Genomic DNA, 18,349 nt, shown 5'->3' with positions numbered 1-18,349 from the left:
CAAGGCTCAGTGTGATTTAATAGCTGGAGGTAAAGTTATCGTGAGACATCTTCATTCATATGCCTGGTGGTCTTGGCTGATTATTGCCTGAGATTGTTGGTCATAGCACCTTCCCATGTAGTCTCTCTACCTGGGCTTCCTCACAACATGGCTGCTGGGTTCTAAGGGCAAGTGTCCAGAGAGAACTTGACAGAAGTGCCCGGCATTTTTATGACTTAGCCTTGGGAGTCATACAAAGGCACTCCCGCTATGCTCCACTGATTGAGGCAATCACGAAGGTCCATCCAGGGTCCAGGCGAAGAGGACACAGACTCCACCTCTTGATAGAAGAGCCAGTGGGATGGGAGATATGACTGGGGCTCATCTTTGGAAAATACAATATGCCTTACGACCACTTCACATTTCCAACCTCCTCTCCTCCATCCTTACCAGGTGCTCAGAAACCCCAAAAGCTTGCCTACTTGATGTTGCAAGGCAATCCATTGCTCCCTTTGTCTCTTCTGGCCATGCCAGGTGATATGGTTTGGATCTATGTCCCCACAAAATCTCACGTGGAATTGTAATCCCCAATGTTGGAGGTGGGGCCTGGTTGGAGGTGATTATATCATGGGGGTGGTTTCTAATGGTTTAGCACCATTCCTGGAGTGCTGTTCTCCTGATAGAGTTCCAACAAGATCTGTTTGTTTAAAAGCATATAGTCCCTCCCATCTCTCTTCCTCCTGCTCCTGCCATGTGAGACATCTCACTCCCTCTTTGCCTTCGCTATGATTGTAAGTTTCCTGAGGCCTCCCTCGAAGCCTCACAGATGCCAGAATCATGTTTTCTGTACAGCCTACAGGACTGTGAAACAATTAAACCTCTTTTTATTATAAATTACCCAACTCAGGTATTTCTTTGTAGCAATGCAAGAATGAACTAATATACCTGGGAAGCTATCCCTTTCATACCAGAGCATTTTCCCAAATAGTCAGCACTATTTAACAGCATGCAGGTGCTCAAATCTAGGTATTATTGAGAAATACCTAGCCAAAAAAGTATCTTCCCTAAGATCGATTATGTGTTACTCAGGTATAGAGAATTTGTCTCACCATGATTTATTGAAGCCATGTCGCAAAGCTATATTAATACTTTACCCGTATTGCAGGAGAAGGCAGAGGGGGGCAAAAATATTTAGAGTGAATGGATAAATAAATGAATGAATCAAATATGGATCATCAGCCAAGACATGGAAATAACCTCATTACTTGAAATTGAATGTTTTAATGTTATTCATTAAAGTAGATTTTGTCTGTATTTGTGACATATGTGTGCTTAAAATTCATGGAGAAAATGAGCATTTTAATTACAAAATGCTGAAATCATTAATAATTTAAAGATCATCATTCAGCCTCCCTTTCTAAGTAATCTAGTCTATGCTAAACCCTCACAGACACATCAGACAAGTCAAGGACACAGTCAAAGGGCAGGTCCAAGGGGAAGGGCGAAGGGGTGGGGCCAATTTCTCCTTTACTCATGCACACAGAAGAATTTAAGCCCAACCTACCAGAATGTATGTGGCTTAGGATGTTGTAGAAGTAAAAGAACCAGAGATCACATAGATGGTGTGACCATCTGGGTGATCTCAACCTCTCTGTTAAAGGCTACAGCCACCATCCACCCCTTCTCTCACCCAGGAGCCCACACCAGGCAAGGCAGCCTCCCCTGGTTGCAAAGCAGCCTGCTTCCTTTTTCACCTTGCTTCCTTCATCCGCTTGTGTGCACCCCCAGGAAGGCATCTCTCCTCAAGTCCCATCCACTAAAGCAAACCCACTAATTAAGACCTCGTCAAATGCCACATCCTCCAAGAAGCAAGAGGGCCCCCAGCACCCAGCCCAGTCTTCATTTCACCTCCTCTGTGCACTCCTGTTCTCAGCACTGTCTCTGTGACTGTGCTTACCATGTGCTCTTGTCTGTAAAGAATAATGAAGGCCCAATATTCAGGATGCATTTACCATGTGCTCATGGCCAGCTCATACCTCCTCCACTCAGCCACTCTCAAGGCAGGGAGAGTATCCTCACTTTACAGAGAGAGCCGAGGCCAAAGGGTAAGTGACTTGCCCACCGTCCCACAAGCAATGTTGGAAATACAGATGAATGCTGATGCACCCACTCTGTCCAGGGGGCCACCAATCACATGTTCACCTGAGTACAGGATACTCTGGAGGGCTGAGCAAGGCCACACTAAGGAGGATATGGTTCCCCCACTACCATCCTCCCCTGCGTTGGGGTTCTCTTTCAGGGTCTGATGGTGAATTGTGAGTTACATCTGCCCCGTCTGGGAGATGTACAGGTTATACGCCTGATATGGTTTGGCTGTGTCACCACCCAAATCTCATCTTGAATTATAGCTTCCATAATTCCCATGTGTTATGGGAGGGAACTGGTGGGAGATAATTGAATCATGGGGATTGTTTCCTTCATACTGTCCTCATGGTAGTGAATAAGTCTCATGAGATCTGATGGTTTTTTGTTTGTTTCTTTTTGAGATGGAGTCTCCCTCTTGTTGCCCAAGCTGGAGTGCAATAGCATGATCTCGGCTCACTGCAACCTCTGTCTCCTGGGTTCAAGCGAGGCCTCCTGGGTTCAGCTACTCAGCCTCCCAAGTAGCTGGGATTACAGGCGCACACCACCACACCTGGCTAATTTTTTGTATTTTTAGTGGAAACGGGGTTTCACCATGTTAGCCAGGCTGGTCTCGAACTCCTGACCTCAGGAGTTCTGCCTGCCTCAGCCTCCCAAAGTGCTGGGATTAGAGGCGTGAGCCACCGAGCCTGGCCAAGATCTGATGGTTTTATAAGGGGTTTCCCCTTGGCTTGGTTCTTATTCTCTCTTGCCTGCTGCCATGTAAGACGTGCCTTTGCCTTCTGTCATGATTGTGAGGCCTCCCCAGCCATGTGAAACTGTGAGCTCATTAAACCTCTTTTTCTTTATAAATTACTCCTTCTCAGGTATGTCTTTATCAGCAGGGTGAGAACAGACTAATGCAATGCCTTTAAATAACACAGTGTGTAATGAAATAGGGAACCACAGATACCTTCTGTTACTGCACAAAGATTTGCCAGTAAGGGCAAGGTACTTGTAACAGTTGTCAAACATAAAGAGTTTAGTTACACTTTATTTGCACCCAAAACACAAGTTTTCTAACTTGGCTTGATTTTTTATTTTGAAGACAAGAAGGAAGTATTCAGCTTTCATACAAATATTTTTGAAAAATAAACACACTCCATCTGTCCCTTCAAAGTGAAAGTAACATTTTAATTAGTGCATGAAAGAGAGTAATGCTATGCAGAGTTTCTGAAAACAGATACCTGGGAATGTTTTCATTATTACATGACTTTGCTGCCCAAAACAAGATAATATGTAACTCTCATATCCACACACTTAAAACTGAATTTTCTAATCCATTTAAAAGACTTCCAAATGCATTTTTGAGTGGATTTTGATTCCCTATGTTTAAAATTGCATAACTGGTGGATGGGATTTTTAAAATGAATTTCATGGTTTAGTAAGCACACTCATGTGGATCTACATATATCTCTGAGGTGTCACTCCCAGCTAAGACAGCTTTAAACCATGTTAAAATGAGCTGATCTTAGAACCAAGCTTCAGATCACTATATCACTATATATAAAACAAGATTTTTTAATAAAGCATATTTGATCATATTGCTATTATTAACATTTTTAATGTATTTTAGTAAGAAAAAAATGGTACCAAAAATTTCAATACCATAATGGTATTAAAATTCCATAAATGGAATTTATGTAATGTAATTCCATAAATGGAAATACAGGCTTGGCACGGTGCCTCACGCCTGCAATCCTAGCACTTTGGGAGGCGGAGGCAGGCAGATCACCTGAGGTCAGGAGAGACTAGCCTGGCCAACATGGTGAAACCCTGTCTCTACTGAAAAAAATACAAAAATTAGCCAGACGTGGTGGTGGGCACCTGTAATCACAGCTACTCGGGAGGCTGAGACAGGAGAATGGCTTGAACCGAGGAGACAGAGGTTGCAGTAAGCTGAGATCGTGCAACTGTACTCCAGCCTGGGAGACAGAGCAAGACTCTGTCTCAAAAATAAATAAATAATAAATGGAAATACATTACTTTGTAAATATTGTATATTTTATCTTTAGTTCATTTGTAGTTTCTATTTTTATATACTTTATGTATGTGTATTTTTGATGCCTTTTAGCCAAAGACCACCAGGAAAACTCACAGCGAGGGGTCTCAGCCACAACTACATAGGAGTTGTGGAATGAATTCTAGTCAGAATGATCACAGTGAGAAGAAGCACAATCCTGGCCTTGTGGCTACCATTTTAACACCAAAAAAGCACCATTCTAATGCCAGAAAACCCACCACTTCTGCAATCTCTGCCTAACTCCTGCAAACTAGACAGTGAAGCCCCCTCTCCCAGGAAGCCCTCCTGGACTGACTGTCTACTCTGGGCAGAGTCTCCTCATCATCTCCTCTGCTCTGCTTCTCCCACTGTGTTTTAATGATCTGTAAACTCAAATGGCTTCTTGCTAAGGTCAAAGGCCTTAGACGCTAAGGGCTGTGTTTTATCCACCACCACATTGCCAACCCCTATCTCACTGAATAGTCCATAGTGTTCTGTGAAGATTGTATGTTCTGTGAAGGCCTGGAGAAGTATATCCCTGGAATATCCCTGGAGTGGCACAGCCCTGGAGCCCACTCCTCCCCTGCACTCAAGGAAGGGCAGTGCAGCTCCCCCGACTCCGCTCTGCAGAAACGCAGACCTGGTTGAATTGGATTCTGCAATCTAATGAGCTCCACTGGCAACCAGCACGCAGGCCTGGCACCAACTCTCGGCACCTGATTTTCTGTCACATAAAGTATATTTTAAGTCTACAGCCTTTGCTTGTGTCCAGCTTCTTAGTGATAGGCCCACTGGGAACTGCTACCTCCTGGCTTTCTGCAGCATGAGGGAGGCCAAGGCCCTGCCAGAATTTTTCCTCCGGGGGCTTGCTTGCCTCTCTCCACCAACTTTCCTGTCTTCCTGTCCTGCGACAAGGGTCACCTTCCCCACCCCTAAATCCACACCCGATGGCTACATTTGGTTTGAGTGTTTTTAAATAAAACTTTCAAATCTCTATAGGATGAACTGACAATTTCCTTTGGAACCACATCCATTATATATCATGAGCCTGGCCCTCATAGTTCATAAACAATGGGCATTTTTCACCTTTACCAAATAATGATCAAACCTTCCCTCACTTTTGTATGTCATGATCAGTGATAGGATCTTTCAGCATCAGAGATGAGCCTGACAGTTGGTATTACTTTATTTCAGCCTTACTTGGAGCTTGTCCCTTGGGCAGATTGCAATAAACCTCCTGGCACTGCAATACAGCACAGCACCATTGTTCAGTTGACAACAATTCCATGGAGAGCATCCAAAGTACCAAGCCTGGTGCCAGCAGCTGGGCTGGAGAAGAGAGTGGGGCACACAGTTCCCCAAGGCCAGCAACCCGGCAGTGAGCAAGCTGCAGCTGTGACTGCACAGCCTGGTGATGCTGGCTGCGAAGACTCGACACAGATGCGTGGAAAATCAAAGAAGTCACCTGTGATACGAACCTCGTGATGCTGGCTGTGAAGACTCGACACAGATGCGTGGAAAATCAAAGAAGTCACTTGTGATACGAACAAACCGCACTGTGTTGAGCTGAACTGTGTCCCCCCAAAAAAGATATATTCAAGTCCTAATACCAAGTACCTCTGAATGTGACCTTATTTGGAAACAGGGTCTTTGCAAATGATCGAGTTAAGATGAGGTCATGAGTGTGGGTTTTAATCCCATGTGACTGTGTCTTTATCAAAAGGGGAAATTTGGGCCAGGCACCGTGGCTCACACCTGTCATCCCAGAACTTTGGGAGGCCGAGGTGGGCAGGTCACCTGAGGTCAGGAGTTCAAGACCAGCCTGGCCAACATGGTGAAACCCCATCTCTACAGAAATACAAAAATTAGCCAAGCCTGGTGGCAGGTGCCTGTAATCCCAGCTACTCGGGAGGCTGAGGCAGGAGAATTGCTTGAACCAGGAAGGTGGAGGTTGCTGTGAGCCAAGATCACACCATTGCACTCTAGTCTGGGCAACAGAGCGAGACTCCGTCTCAAAAAAAATAATGAAATGGGGAAGGGGGAAATGTGGACACAGGGGGAAGGTGAGTGAAGAAGGCCCTGTGATGACAGAGGTGGAGACTGGAATGGTGCAGCTGCAGGCCAAGGAACACAGGATTGCTGGCCCCCACCAGCAGCTGGGAGAGAGACGAGGAGGGATTCTCCCCAAAAGCCTCAGAGGAGCGAGGCCCGGCCAGCACCTGGACTTCAGACTTCTAAACTCCAGAACTGCAGACAACACACTTCTGTTGTTTTAAGCCACCCAGTTTGTGGTACTTTGTTGACAGCCGTAGCGAACTAATACGCCTACCACAAAGTAGAGGGTGGCAGCCATCCAGTTATCCAGTGAGTAATTGCTAGGCACCCTCTAGACATTGAGGAGACTTTTCTAATCATGAAGGGGTGCACAGGAGAAGGATAACGGACAAAGAAATGCCTAAGACAATGTCAAGGACGAGTGCCACTCAGAGAATTGCCATAGCGAGGGCCCAGTGGCTCCTGTGGACTGGACGGTCAGGAACGGTGTCTCTGAGGAGGGACACTTAGGCTGAGAGATGAAAGAAGAGAAGGGGCCGTTCCTGGCAGAGGAAATGGATAAAACAAAAACCTTAAGGTTGCAGCTGGGTGTGGAGGCTCACACCTGTCATCCCAGCACTTTGGAAGGCTGAGGCAGGAGGCCCTCTTGAGGCGCTGGACGTGGAGGTTCACACCTGTCATCCCAGCACTTTGGAAGGCTGAGGCAAGAGAATCTCTTGAGGCCAACAATTCGAGAACAGCCTGGGCACATAGCAAGACCCTGTCTCAACCAAAATTTAAAAATCAAAACCCAAAAGAGCCTTGCAGTGGGAAACAGGTGGCATACTTGAGGAACGGGAAGCAAGGTTCTCCATCTGGAACAGAGGGGAGGAGATGCAATCAGAGATGGGTAGGACTCAAACGATGTGCTCCAGGGCATTCAGATCCTACAATCCCCACAGGCAGGGCATTTCCAGACACTACCTGTGTGAGTTTCCTGGGGCTGCCGTGAGAAATGACTCCAGACTGGGTGCCTTAAAACAATGTAAATCTATTATCTCACAGATGAGGAGGCCAGATGTCTAAAACCCAGGTGTCTGCAGCGGGAGCTCTGAGAGAGGGCCTGTTGCATGCCTGTCTTCTGCTCTGTGGCTGCAGCCGTCCCTGGCACTCCTTGGCTTACAGACGCTCATTCCCACTCCAACTCCACGTGGCCTTCTCCTCCCCATGTCTCTCTTGGTCTGTGTCCAAATTTCCCTCCTGTAAGGACCTCCATCATTGGATTAAGGCCCACCCTAATCCAGCACGGCCTCATCTCAACATCGCTGCATCTGCACAGGGCCCTCTGTATTTCCACATTCAGAGAGCAGGGGTTAGGATTCCAACACACCTTTCCCGGGATACGGTTCAACGCACAACACTACCCAAGGCCTGCTTTCTCCTCAGGGCCCCACTGGCGCTAGCAGCGGATGGGGAAGGCTGAGTGCCCTCCCATATGGCCAAGGGAGGCCCAGATGCAGCCCACACACGGCACTGCCATGGCCCAGACAGCCCATGGAGTGGGGAGCCCCACCTACTACAGCTGGCCACTGATGGCCAGGCCTCCACAGTGCCAAGGAAGAAGATGACAAGGGCTGACAATTCTTCCCCCACCAACCCAGACACAGACAGCCAGGGTTGCTCAGCACTGCACGCCATGCAGCCCCAGACAAAGGGAAGAAGACCGCGAACCAACTGAATTCACACGTCAGGCACCTAGCAGAGCAGGGCCCAGGCAGACAACAGAGCTGCAGGCCAATCACGATGGCCCCTGGCCTGCACCCCTGTGTATGGTGGGGTTCTGCCCTCCTAGGGAATCGGCCACAGCCACAGCCCTGCTGGGAGTCAGGTGTACCCGGCACAAGGGTGGGCCCCGTGTGAGACTCATCTCCTGGAACCAGAGCGACACAAGCTTAGTGGCACTACCTGGTGTGCCCTCCCCCACCCCAGCTGGTCCTGTTCCCAGATCCCCCAGGCATGATGAAGGAGATTCAGTGGGGAGGGGAAGGACAGGGCTCTGTTATTCAGACCCACAAGACACTGGGGCAGGCACACCACAGCACGAAGGGAGTGCAGGGAGAGGGGCTTTCTCCCAGCTCCCGGCCTCAGGGAGCACAAAACCCTGGGCACCCCGAGGGCTCCAGCATTTCCGTGGAGCAGTAGAGGTTCCCGAGGCACCATGCCCGGGAATGGCAGTGCCTGAGAGGTGGTGGCGCTGGGGAAGCGAGGCTCACTTGGGGACCCTCCACGCACTGCAGGAGGCCGCCAGCTCCAGGAGCTGCTGCAGAAGGAGATAGACTATGGGGAAGAGGGTGGGACTGCTTCATGAGAACCAAGGGAAAGCCCCCAGACTCCCAGCAACACAAGGACCTTCAAAGTCCCCCGGCATAGCAGGAGATAGGTGTCATCAGTGTGCAGGCAGCTCCGTTAGGACTTCACAGCACAGCCTGGGGAGCCCAGAATAAGCTCCCATTCCCACTGCTTAGCTGCCCAATTGAGCTCATCCGTTTCAGGTCCAGCATGGAGCCAGTTTCCAAAATGCCACCTACATATTCTATGGTTCAATCAACATCATGGCAAACTAAGCAGTAGGCAGCCACCTGGCTGTCATTCTGCCCTGATGGGTAAGACAACAAGGTCTGTTGTTATGAACTGAAGTTTGTGTCCCCCCAGAATTCACATGCTGAAGCTCTAACACCCAGTGTGGCTGTATTTGGAGAGGGGGCCTCTAAGAAAGTAATTAAATGAGGTCATCAGGGTGGGGTTCTGATCTGATAGGATTAGTTCTTATGAGAAGAGACACCACAGAGCCCACTGACTCTCTCTGCCTGCACCCAGGATATGTGAGGAGGCACACGGGTTGTCCACAAGCCAGGAAGAGAGCCCTCGCCAGGATTCGAAGCGGCTAGAACCTTGATCTCGGACTTCAGCCTCCAGAACTGTGAGAAAATAAATGTCTATGTCTTAAACCACCCAGTCTGTGGTATTTTGTTACAGCAACCTGAGAGGACTAATACATCTGTCCATCCAAAACCTCCCCGAGGCCGGTCCCTGGAGGGGCTCCAGAGTGGCAGCTTTAGCATTGTTGAGAAGAAGAAATGATATCCTCGGCCAACTGCACCCAGAATCTCAGGCAGTTATGGGGAGGGAGGCTCAAATGCAGATTCCCCTTGAGGCCAAGAGATCCTGATTCTGGGGTCTGGACAGGAGCTGGGTCTGTCCGTTGTTAGCCAGGCCTCACTGTCTGCCACAGTGACTCTGATGCAGAGGACTCCTCAGCACACTTCAGCCAATGGCTGGAGTGAGAAAAGGGAGCCCCAGTGGCGGTTGGTGAGGTGTGAGTGTTAGGTTCCTAATAGGATGAGGGATAGAAAGAGCTGAACTTCCAGAGAAAGAATCAGACCATGTGAAGACAAACCTCAAGAGCACTCTCACTTCCTGTGTTTCTCCTTCATGAAATTAATCTTACACAAAGAAATGATAAATATTTGAGGTGACAGATACTATGATTTGATCTTTACACATTGTATTCATGTCTCAAAATATCACATCTACCCCATAAATATGTGCAAATATTATGCATGAATTTTTGAAATGAAAAAAATAATTTTTAATGACAAAGTAATATATGATATAATATATGACATTAGTTTGGTTGAAGTATTGACATTCTGATAACATTAATATATTTTCCTTTTTCCAAAGGAAATGGCTATTAGAAATTGGGGCCAGGCAACCAACCCAAATGTCCATCAATGATAGACTGGATTAAGAAAATGTGGCACATATACACCATGGAATACTATGCAGCCATAAAAAAGGATGAGTTCATGTCCTTTGTAGGGACATGGATGAAGCTGGAAACCATCATTCTCAGCAAACTATCACAAGGACAGAAAACTAAACACCGCATGTTCTCACTCATAGGTGGGAACTGAACAATGAGAACACTTGGACACAGGATGGGGAACATCACACACCAGGGCCTGTTGTGGGGTGGGGGGAGGGGGAGGGATAGCATTAGGAGATATACCTAATGTAAGTGACGAGTTAGTGGGTGCAGCACACCACCATGGCACATGTACACATATGTAACAAACCTGCACATTGTGCACATGTACCCTAGAACTTAAAAAAAAGAAAAAAAATAGAAATTGGGGCCAGGCATGGTGGCTCATGCCTATAATCCCAGCACTTTGGGAGGCAGAGGCAGGTGGATTGCTAGAGCCCAGGAGTTTGAGACCAGCCTGGGCAATATGACAAAAAGCCGTCTCTGCAAAAAATACAAACATTAGCCAGGTGTGATAGTGCACACCTGCAGACTGAGGTGGGAGGATCACCTGAGCCTGGGAGGTCGAGACTGCAGTGGGCTGTGATTAAGCCACTGCACTCCAGCCTGGGTGACAGAGCAAGACCCTGTCTCAAAAAAAAAAAAAAAGAAAAAGAAAGAAATCGGTGCATAACCTTTCAGACCTGTTACATACCTTTACATACATACAAATTCCCATATGAAATATACAAAATTATTCAGTGTGTGTTTTTGATATGAATTATAACCTACTTTATGTATTATTCTGTAATTTGCTATTTTCATGCAACAGTACTTCCTGAAACTCTATCAATGTCAGCATATTAAATTCTGTTGTTGATACCTTTAACTGCTGTATAATAGTTCAATGTATAAATAAAATGCATTATATATTTGACTACTGGTGGGCAGTTATCAGTTCCAGTTCTTCTCTATTACAAAGATTCAATGACCATTGTTCTACATGTTTCATTGTTCACATTATAAGTGCTTTCTTTTTTTCTTTTCTTTTCTTTTCTTTTTTTTTTTTTCTTTTGAGATGGAGTCTCACTCTGTCACCCAGGCTGGAGTGCAGTGGTGTGATCTCGGCTCACTGCAACCTCTGGCTCCCGGGTTCACGTGATTCTCCTGTCTCAGCCTCCCGAGTAGCTGGGACTACGGGCGCCCGCCACCATGCCCAGGTAATTTTTTTATATTTTTAGTAGAGACAGCGTTTCACTATATTTGCCAGGCTGGTCTCGAACTCCTGACCTCGTGATCCACCCGCCACAGCCTCCCAAAGTGCTGGGATGACAGGCATGAGCCATCAGGCCTAGCCCCCAGACTGCACATTTAAGCAGCTGAATGGGGGATACTTCCCAACACTTTGTCCTCTCACTCTAGCTGACATTAGAAAGCTTTTCATCATTTGATGATCTGATGAGTAAAAGAGACTTCACTGTAGTTTTAATTTGCTTTTACCAGATTAAAAATGAGATTGAGCATTTTCCCATATGTTTAATAGCCATTTGTATTCACGCTCCTATAAATTTCTTTTCATATCTTTTGACCATTCTTCTATTGGATAGTTTTCTTTTTCTTACTAATTTATGGAAGTTCATTGAATATTCAGCATATTATGGCTTTATCTGTTGCATATATTTTTCCTCAGGCTGTCAATTGCCTTTTAACTCTGTTTACAGTACATTCTTTATGATACCATAGTTTTAATTTTTATCTAACCAAGTTTATTCATGCTTTCCTTTACAATTTGTGCTTTAAGGCCTCTACTTGGGGCAAACAGATCATGGCTCCTGCAGGTATGTCTGTATCCTAGTCTGGATCCTATAAATATTACCTTATCTAGAAAAAGGGTCTTTGCAGATGGGATTAAGTGAGTGATCTTGAGATAAGGAGATGACCCTGGATTATCCAGGTGGCCCTAAATACCATCACAAGCGTCCTTATAAGGGAGGCAGAGGGCAGTCAGACTCACACAGAGGAAAAGGTCATGTGAAGACAGAGGCAGAGACTGGAGTGCTGTGACCTCAAACCGAGAGACTCCTGAAGCCCTGGGCATTCCAGAAGCTGAAAGAGGCCAGCAACAATGCTCCCTAGAGCCTCCAGAGCGGGCATGGCCTTGAGGACATCAAGATTACAGACTTCCTGCCTTCAGACTGAGATAATAAATGGATGTTGCTGGTTTTAAGCCACCAAGAAGCTCCAGTTTATTGTACAATTTGTTGCAGTGGTGATATAGGACACTAAAGTACTACTCAAGGTTTGGGGGGGTGGAAATAGCCTATATTTTCTTCAAGTGGTTTTAAAGTTTTACTTCTGCATTCAAGCCTTTAATCCCTATGAAATTTATTTCTTTGGGAAATTAAATTCAAGCCTTTTTTTTCCCCTGCAGATAACCAATGGTTCCCATAGTACTTATTGAATATCTGTGTTAGTCTAGGTCCTCTGAGAAGCAGGAGCCCGGATGAGATGAAACGAGCAGGGGTGGCTGGGCGCGGTAGCTCACACCTGTAATCCCAGCAATTTGGGAGGCCGAGGCGGGCAGATCACCTGAGGTTGGGAGTTTGAGACCAGCTGACCATCATGGCAAAACCCCATCTCTACTAAAAAATACAAAAAAATTACCCAGGCTTGGTGGCACACACCTGTAATCCCAGCTACTTGGGAGGCTGAGACAGGAGAATCACTTGAACCCAGGAGGCAGAGGTTGGGATGAGGAAGATCACGCCATTGCACTCCAGCCCGGGTAACAAGAGCGAAACTCCATCTTAAAAAAAAGAAAAAAAAAGGAAAAAAGAAATGAGCAGGGGGACTACTGGGTATTACTGGATATCTACCCAGAGGAAAAGAAGTCATTATTCGAAAAAGATGCTTGCCCATGGATGTTTATAGCAGCACAATTCACAATTGCAAAATCGTAGCACCAACCCAAAGGCCCACCAATCAACAAATGGATAAAGAAACTGTGATATATATAGATATCATATATATATCATATATATCATGTATGATGGAATATTACACAGCCATAAAAAGGAATGAATTAACAGCATTTGTGGTGACCTGGATGAGATTGGAGACTATTATTCCAAGTGAAGTAACTCAGGAATGGAAAACCAAACATTGTATGTTCTCACTGATATGTGGGAGCTAAGCTGTGAGGACACAAAAGCATAAGAATGATACAGTGGACTTTGGGGACTTGGGGGGAAGAGTGGGATGGGGCCAAGGGATAAAAGGCAACAATAGGGTGCAGTGTATACTGCTTAGGAGATGGGTGCACCAAAATCTCACAAATCACCACTAAAGAACTTACTCATGTAACCAAATACCACCTGTTCTCCAATAACTTATGGAAAAATAAGATTTAAAAATAAGAATTTAAAAAAATGAGCAGGGGTTTATTAGGGGAATCACCTTTGAGAGATCAGGGGTAAGAACAGAGGAGGCTGGTGGAGGACGGCTGGAAAGAGGATGGGAAGGAGGCATTCTAGATGCCCACAGTCTAAGGGGGAGCCTCTAGTCAAAGGCACCCATCAGAAGAGGCCTGCGTCTCCCAGGAAGAGCCGGTCCTAGCTCCCCTGCTCGCAGGCAGGAGCTGGTGCAATGGACTTCCCAGAGCGGGGCCTTGCTCATTACCCTGTGTAGCTGAAGCTCTGCAAGGTGCATTCCCGTGGCCACCAGCCCACTTTTTCCCACTGACTTGAGAGCCACCTCTGTCACCAAATCCGCTCATGCACAGTCAATCACTTCCTCACCCTCGCCAGTGTCCCACTGCTTTCACCGCTGCAGCTTAAGAGTGCGTCCAGGTCCTCGGGAAGAAAAGCACCCTGCCCTTCTCCTTCTCCTGGGACCCAGTAGCTTTGGCTTTTCTTCTGTGTTTACTCATTCGTATGAAACCTAGAATGGATTTATCAACCTTCTGGAAAAATCTTGTAGAGATTTTGATTGGCAACTCATTGAATTTATAAGCTCGTTTGAGAAAACGTGACCTCCTTACCACATGGAACCTTCCCATTTTTTAACATAATTCATCTCTCCTTTTATTTAGGCTTTTTTTTTATGTCCTACTATGACATTTTGCAGATTCCTCCATTTAGGTTTCACATTTTTTTAAAAAGACTTTTTTTTTTTTAAGAGCAGTTTTAGGTTCAAATCAAAATTGGGAGGAAGGTAGGCAGACTTCCCGTATCCCCTCTGTCCCCACACACACGCACAGCCCCTCAGACACAGCTGGCATCCACACCAGAGCGTATGTTTCTTACACTCCATCCACCCACACTGATATGTCAGTATCACCCAAAATCCATGGTTTAAATTAGGGTTCCTCCTTGGTGCTCTTCATTCTATGTGTTTGAACACATGTATAATGACATGTATCCACCATTACAATAACACACAGAGAATTTTCAGTGCCCTAAAAATGTTCTGTCTTCCACCTATCCATCCATCCCCCCAACCCTAGGCAACCACTGGTCTTTCTACTGTCCCCATAGTTTTGCCTTTTCCAGAATGTCATATATTTGGAAGCAGATGTATGTAGCATTTTCAGGTTAGTTTATTTCACTCAGCAGCATGCATTTAAGTTCTTCCATGTCTTTTTATGACTTGATAGCTCATTTTTAAACTCTGAATAGTATTCCAGTATCTGGATGTACCACAGTTTGTTTATCCATTCACCTACTGCAGGACCCCTTGGTTGCTTCCAGGTTTGGGTAATTATGAATAAAGCTGCTATAAACATCCATATGCAGGTTTTGTGTGGACAGAAGTTTTCAACTCATTTGAGTAAATACCAAGGAAAGCGACTGCTGGATCCTATGGTAAGAGTATGTTTTCTTTTATAGGAAACTGCCAAACTGTCCTCCAAAGTGGCCACACCATTCTGCATTTCCACCAGCAATGAATGAGAGCTCCTGTTGCCCTGCGTTCTCACCAGGATTCAGTGTTGTCGGCATCCTGGATCTGGGCCATTCTAATAGCTATGTAGTGACATCTCATGGTCATTTGGTTTTAACACTTTTTTGTTAGATTTTGCATCTGGGCTGTGTTCACTTGTGAGTTAGAGGAAATCTAAACACCAGTGGCTGTAACCAGTAAGGTCCCCTACCTCTTTGTCTCTCCCTCCCAACCTCACCCTTCACCAAGAAGCCCAAGGTAAGGCAGCCCAGGCCAGTGATTTGCTCCAGGAGATCATCAAGGAACTGAGCATCTTCTATCTTTTCCTCCACCATCTTCAGCAGAAAGTGGTCACAGTGTGATCCCAAGAAGGCTGCTGTACCTCCTGGTATCTTGTCTGTATTCCAGGCAGGAAGAAGGTGGAAGAGCCAACAGCAGCTTCTTACCAAGTGCTGTCTTCTTATCTGATGAGGAGCCCCCTCCTGCAGGAATTCTACTTACACATCATTGAGCAGACCATCACACGGCTAACGCCACCTGCAAAGATGCTGAGAGATCCTGTATCTTTGGTGAATATATTGACAAGCCAAGCAAAGCTTAAGGGGATTTTTTAGTAAAAAAAAAAAAGTTAAGGCCGGGTGTAGTGGCTCAAGCCTGTAATCCCAGCACTTTGGGAGGCCGAGGCGGGCAGATCACGAGGTCAGGAGATCGAGACCACCCTGGCTGACACAGTGAAACTCCATCTCTACTAAAAATACAAAAAAAAAAAAAAAAATTAGCCGGGCATGGTGGCAGGCGCCTGTAGTCCCAGCTACTCAGGAGGCTGAGGCAGGAGAACGGCGTGAACCCAGGAGGCAGAGCTTGCAGTGAGCCGAGATCGTGCCACTGCACTCCAGCCTGGGTGACAGAGCAAGACTCCATCTCAAAAAAAAAAAAAAAAAAGTTAAAAAAAAAAGAGGATGGCTAGGCCTTTGGCATGGTTGCCAAAGGTGTAGTCTCCAATACCTAAAAGATTTTGTTAGTATTATGTATTGTGTTAGTATTATGTATTGTTAGTATTATGCATTTGTTAGTATTAATAGGATCATTTTTCCTATTGCAATTTCTAATTGATTTTTGCTGAAGGAAGAAAAGTTGCCAGTCTTTATATGTCCAACTCATATTCAGCACTCCCGCTAAACTAATTAATTGGTTTTAATCATTTGTCAGGTTATTCTTCGGATTTTCCCAACTGAGCAATTATGGCCTCGGAAAATAACAAGAGTTTTGTTTCTTCCTTTCCAATTTGTATTTCTTTTCTTGAATTTGGGCTAAGCTGTGATATGGGAGAAGTGATTTGACTTTAATTTTGTGGCACCACTAAGCATGGTGGTTCCTACAGTTTCCTGGTTTACATCCTTTAATAGTTCAGGGAGTTCTCCTTTATTCAGTTTTCTAGGTGTTTGTGTCATGAATGAACGTTTATGGGAGCAGGACAAACGGCAGGATCTACTGTGAAAATTATGGGGATTTTTTTCCCCACTAATTTATTAAAGCATTGACAAATTGACAATTTGTCCATTTTTTGTTGTTGTTGAACCAACCCTAGTGGCTCGAGTTATATTATATTATTAATAAATTATAGGATTCAATTTACTAACATTTTCTTTGTGGTTTTACATGTACAAGTATAATGATCCTTTGTGTTTTTTTTTCCTTATGCTTTCCTTATCTTATTTTGATAATAGTGTTTTTACTAACTTCACAAAAGGAGTTGGTCAGCTTTCCATCTTTTTCTAAACTCTAGAATAGTTTCAGGGGATTTAGGTTATTTGTTCCGTAAATACTTTATAAAAATCATCTTTTAAACTCTACGGCTTGTTGCCTCTTTGGTTATTGATCTTTGTCTATCATTTCCATTTATCTAATGATCGTGTCTCTATCCAGTTTTTCTACTTGCTCTTGGATCAATTTGTTTATATATATTATCTCAGAAAGTTTTCAACATCAGTCATTCTTAGTGTATTGGTATAAAAATATTCAATTCTTTTATAATTTTTGAAGGTTGATAGTATCCGTAGTTATAAATCCTTTTTTTGTTTACTCATGATATTTATGTCTTCTCTCCTTTTTATTGATTATACCTGTCAAAAATTTGTCTATTGTATTAATTGTGTCAAAGAACTTGCTTTTGGTTATATTGATGACTGGAATTTCTGGCCTTCTGTTTCATTAATTCCTGCTTGTATATTAGTTTTCTTCTTCATTCTACTTTCTTTAGATTTTTGTTATTCTTTTTTATAGTTTCTTAAGTTGAAAGCTTAGCTCATTTATTTTTAATCTTTCTTGTTTTCTAATAAATGCACTTCTGGATCTGAATTCCCCTCTGAGTACCACTTTGGCTTTATCCCATAACTTTTTATGTGCAGAACTTTTACAGTCATTCGGTTTTAAGTACTGTACTCCATTATGATTTCCTCTTTAAAACGTGAATTATTTAGAAGGTTTTTTTTTTTTTAACCTCCAGATGTTATGTGGGGATATCCTGTCTATCTTTATGTTGTTGGTTACTATTTTTACTCCCTTGCCCCCATTGGAAAAAGGACTTGATGACTTCAGCCTTTGAAAATTGTGGATTTTTCTTTGTTGCTTAGTACATAGTTAATTTTTTATAAATTTCCCCATGTACTTAAAAATAATGAGTATACTCACTTGGATGTAGAGTTAATTAAATTCTTCAAATCCTTTATTTTCTTATTAATTATTCTTCTACTTGCTATGGTAGTTTTTGAGAACTCATTTCTTGTGGCCGCGGTAACAAATTATCACAGACTTGGTGGTTTAAAACAGCAGAAATTTGTTCTGTCCAAGTTCTGGAGGCCAGAAATCCAAACTCAAGGTGTCATCAGGGTGGTGGTCCTTCTAGGGGCTCTAAGCGAGTCTGTCCCTGGCCACCTTAGCTTCTGGTGGCTGCCCACCTTCCTGGACACTCCGTAACTTGTGCCAACTTATTACAATGTCTGCCTTCCCCTTTTCATGGCCTCCCCCTCTGTGTCAACTCTCTGCCTCTCTCTTACAAAGATACTTGCAATGACATTTAGGAACCACCTGGATAATCTAGGATGATCCCATCTCAGTGTTCTTAAATTAATTACATCTGCAAAGACCCTTTTTACAAATAAGGTAATATTTACAGATTCCAAGGATTAGGATGGGGACATGTCTTTGGAGCCACCATTCAGCCTGCTACAGGAAAGATGTGTCCAAATCTCTCCAGGATTGTCAATTTCTCCTTGTACTTTAAAGGAACAGCTGTATTTCAAAGGTATTGTATTAGGTGCATACAACGTCAAAACTATTATATCTCCTTCGTGCATTTTCACTTGTATTAATATGAAATGGCTGTCTCTGTCCTTCTTAATACTTTT

This window comes from Gorilla gorilla, chromosome 19 (assembly GCF_029281585.2).
Source record: "Gorilla gorilla gorilla isolate KB3781 chromosome 19, NHGRI_mGorGor1-v2.1_pri, whole genome shotgun sequence".
In the NCBI taxonomy this organism is placed as follows: Eukaryota; Metazoa; Chordata; class Mammalia; order Primates; family Hominidae; genus Gorilla; species Gorilla gorilla.
This window is presented reverse-complemented; position numbering follows the sequence as displayed.